A 4,648-nucleotide genomic window follows, 5' to 3' on the forward strand; every position below is an offset into this window, starting at 1 on the left:
TCCTCAAACTCACACCAGGACCCATCGAGGCAGGCGTTCCTGCCCCACTTTAGAGATAAGGGGGCTCCGATAGCATCACTGTCTGGAGGTTGTAGTGTGAGGAAAAGATACAGGAGGATTTGAATCCAGTTCTGTTGAACTCCAAACCCCAGGCACTGCCCACTCGTTCTATGATGGAAAGTGGGGGGATAGTGCCCAGGCAGCAGGGTGCTGAAACGCACAAGCTTGCCTGCCTTGTGCGTTTCCAGGCCGCCATGCCAAGCCTCATCTCTGCACTTTCAGTCTTCCCTGCCTGCAGCAGTGCCACTCACTGCCAGCCACTGAGTTAGAGCATTGCAGAATCTAACTCCATGCAGAGCAGATCATCCTTTATGGACCAAATACGACTATCTGGCTGGGCGCAGTGGCTCACGCCTGTGATCCCAACACTTTAGGAGGCCAAGGCGAGCAGATCACCTGAGGTCAGGAGTTCGAGACCAGCCTGGTCAACATGGTGAAACCCCGTTTTTGTGAAAAATACAAAAAATTAGCTGAATGTGGTGGTAGGTGCCTGTAAACCCAGCTACTCAGGAGGATGAATCAGGAGAATCGCTTGAACCTGGGAGATGGAGGTTGCAATGAGCCGAGATCTCACCACTGCACTCCAACAAGTACACAAGTGCAGAGCAAGACTCCATCTCAAAAAAAAAAAAGAAAAAAAAGAAAGAAAGAAAGAAAAGAAAATCCGTCAATCCTCACATCACGCTTTGCAGTGAGACTCCCACAGCACCTAGCATGACACAGGCAGGGGTCCTGCAGCTTCCAGTCCATGTCCTAGACTGGATAAATGACATTCATGATCCAGCCCTGGAGCTGGATCCTGTGTGACGAGGGGGGCATCTGTCCCTTTAGAGGTGCAAAGAAGGGAGGTAGTGCGGCTGCAGGTGGGCTGCCCTGGTCTTCTCAAGATCTACAGAGACAGACATCTGAGCCATGTCGAATGGAGCCTGCTGCAAAGCTGGGGACTGGTTAATTAACAAAGGGTGGAGTGTCATGACAGCAGCAGTTTCTGGACCTGCAGAAGCTTCCAGATCCTGCAAAGCTAGAATGGATGCACGGCTTAAGCCCCTCCCCCCCACTTCAGCTGTGACCACTGGTTAACATGTAGCAAGCAGCACTTGGTGCTGATCTGGTGGAGCCATGCCTCTGCTGACAACCCTCCATTGCAGGTGTCCTGCAGCCCTTAGGACCAAAGTCAAACTTCCCACTGGGCTGCAAGACCTGCCTGAGCAGGGCCTTGCCCAGCTCTGCCCGCCTTGTGCCATCTCCACACTCTCTCCCTGTGAACGTGTCCCCTCTCTCCTGCCACAGGCTTCTGCACATGCTGCTGCCACCCCCCTGGAGCTGTGGGGCCAGGACCAGCCACCAATGAAATCCCATCCTTGGCCCCGGGCTCCTGAGTCTGCCAGAGGCTGCCAGATCAGCCAACAGACAGCTTCTGCAACAGACGACCGAACCCCGGGGGTACCCAGGGCCAGGTGCTGATGGACTGGGACTCGGGAGGGTTCTCACTCCCTGCTGGGGACCTTGGCCACATGCTGCCATTCCTGGCCCTTTGTTCCTCATCTGTAAGATGGGCATAAGCACAGCTGCCTTGTGGGACTCTTATAGATTCTGTCCCCTGGTGTGACAATACTTCGTTACCTTGGACCCATGGGGTTTTGCTGTCAATACCAGGATGGCAACCAAGGACATGCTCATGGTTGGCCCTTACCGACAAGATCTGGCCTCAGGTCGCCAAGCAGCTCCCATGGTTGGCCCTTACCGACAAGATCCAGCCTCAGGTCGCCAAGCAGCTCCCTGCTCGCTGCCAGTGAACCCTCCCTTTCTCAGCCCACGGCCCCTGCCCCGGTGGACTTCCACCACCTGACCCTGCAGGCGCGCTTCCAGGAGCTCAGAGGCCACTGCCCTGGTGGATGATGCCCTGGAAGCATACACTCGCCCTTGACAGAGAGCTTTGCACATCAGCAGAGGGCAAGCCAGCAGCAAACTTCGCAGGCCCTGGATGGCAAACAGACTCCAGACTGGACCCCAGGCCCATAGGAGAAACTTCACCCTGGCAGTGTCAGGGAAAGCACTTGGGTGCCCGAACACAAATGATTGTCATCACCTGCTCCCAGCACTCAGGGTCCACCTGCTGCCCAGTACTGAGCGGCCAAGCCCTATCACTCCAAGCTGCCTCCTCCAGCAACCCTTTCCTCTCTGAATTCCCAGCTTCCCAATTCTTTCCCTGAGGCCGTGGGAGGGCCTCGGCTTCTCTGGCTGGCTGGCAGGCCAGCACTTGCAAGAGTGAGCGGCTCAGCAGGCAGATGTGGGCTTTACAGACCTGCCTTCCGTCCCGCGCCCTGCCACTGGCCTGGGGGACCCAGTGCAGACGGGGCTTCTCTGTGCCTCAGTCTTCATCTGGTAATGTGGGCACAGTAATAATTACCCTCAGAACATCTTCCAGATCAGAAAATGTAAAACGGGACCTGAGATGGCATTGTCACCACATAAATGGTAGCTATGAACTAAGATCCTCAAGCACCAGATGCTCCCAGCAGTCGCTAAGGCTCCAGAGAGGAAACTCAGGTGTTATTCAGAGACATTTTCAAGAGCACTGATTTGTCCTCAAAGTTACAGATTTCTACTCAGTCGCTGCGCCAGCGGTGTTTCTGTTCCTCATTTCATCAGCACTGAAGAAGGTAAAGAGAGACTTTCTGGAGCTGGGAGTGGGGGTGGCGGTGTGCCCTTTGTGACAGTTGCTCCCATGCTGGGTGTGTGACAAGGTCTCCGTGGCCAACAGAAAATTGCTTCATCTCTCTCATCTGAGCGTGGTTTCCCAAAAGCGACCTACCACCCCTGGGAGGCAGTGGATGCGGGGCTGTTTCTGGCCAGGACACTCCCAAGAGAAGAGTCCTGAACTTGCTTCTACCCTCGGGACGCCTGCGGGAGACTGGCTGACAGCATTTGATTGAAAATGCTTATTTCTGGGACACATGGGTGAAAAACAAGTTTTCTCTCCCTAAAACCTTGGGAGCCCCAAAAACCCAAGAACATCACTTTTCTGTGTCTGCTGAGTGTACGTGACCACTCTACAGACCCCCACACAGCCTTTGTCCTTGTTCATGAGAAGGTTCACCTGGTCTTTCAACACCTGGTTGATCTGGGTGGTGCATCTGGGAAAAGAAGCCAACACACCTGTGTGGACCCTGGTCCTTGAGAGCCTGGGATATGGGGACGCCAGGGAATATCTTTGAGTCCAGAGATCCTCATGAGGATGTAGCCCCTGAGCTCTGCGTGGGCAGCCGAGGGTCAGCTTCCCTCACCAAACACAGCAGGATGACAAGCGTGGATGTGGCTGCCTGCACCCCCCACGAGATATCCAGGATATTACGTGTACGGATCACCCTGTAAACTTGAAACATAACGTAGATCTTAGCTATTGCTGGCCAGCATGTGCAAGAGAAGGTGAGGTTGCCGTGTGCCAGTGGGAAGGATATCTGGGTGTCCAGAGGGTGGGACAAAGTTCACCATAGGTGCCTGGCTAATCAACAAGGGTGAGTTTAAGAGAAGTTTGTGAAAGGGCCAGTTCCCGCCTGGTCTCCAGTTCCCCTGCTTAATGAGATTTGTGTTTCCTTTCCGGAGTGGGTCCTCCTGGGCGCCGGCTGCCACAAATAGCACAGTGGCAGGCGCAGCTGGCAGTGGAGGGCAGGCAGTGGGGCGGGCATAGCACACATTGCGTTCCCAAGGAGGGGCGCCCTGATGTGCCGGCACCCAGGGGGTTTGTGCATTCCGCGCGGGGAGCTCGGGCGTCACGGCGCGAACAAAGCGGCTTTGCAGGGCGCTCTCCTACTCCTTGCCATTGGCCGCCGGGCCGCGACCTCCCCCTGCGCTGGCAGAGTCCCAGTGCCTTACGTGGGCACTAAGTCAGTCCCTCACCCCCCAGCGCATGGAGTAGGGGGCGGGCATGGCTCTCGGGTTGCTGGAGGAGGGGTGGGGTTGTGGGGTCGGAGCTGGAGGCGCCTCCCGGAGCCCGTCCGCGTTGCCCTTCACCCTCCTCGTTCCCCCGCCCGCCACACCGCCCTGGCACCCCTCGCCACCTGTTTCCTTGTCCTCCCAGCTCGCCTTCCCCTTCTCCTTATTTTGCATCCTGGGGTTCCAGGGACAAGGTCCTTCCCGGGCCGCCTCCCACCCCACGCACTTCTGAGACTCAAGAGCACCCGGTCCCGGGTCCCGGGTCTAGACCGGCTTATCGCACAGAGCGGCAGAGCCGGGCTCATCGAGAAGGCAGGAGGGGCTCGCCAGCGTGGCACGGGCGCCCGGCGAGAACCTCCACCCGCCCCGCGGCGGCGTGTCCACGCCTAGAATTCAGCCCCACCCTGGTGCCTAGGGCTGGAGGGGCGCCGACGCTCAGCGGTGTCCCGTCGGTCACCTTGGACAGCCCCTCCACCTCTCCGGCCTCAGTTTCCCCTGGCTGCAGCGGCCGCGAGGCGCTAGGTGGGAACCGCTGAGCGCTCCCGGGGCCCCGCCCACCGCGAGCAGCCAATCGGGCGCCGCCGTCCGGGGGGTGTGTCCCGGGGCCGCAGCCTGGGGCCCGGGGGGGGGGCGCTGGGCGGGCGGGGCTTCC

Source organism: Piliocolobus tephrosceles, chromosome 19 (assembly GCF_002776525.5).
Source record: "Piliocolobus tephrosceles isolate RC106 chromosome 19, ASM277652v3, whole genome shotgun sequence".
In the NCBI taxonomy this organism is placed as follows: Eukaryota; Metazoa; Chordata; class Mammalia; order Primates; family Cercopithecidae; genus Piliocolobus; species Piliocolobus tephrosceles.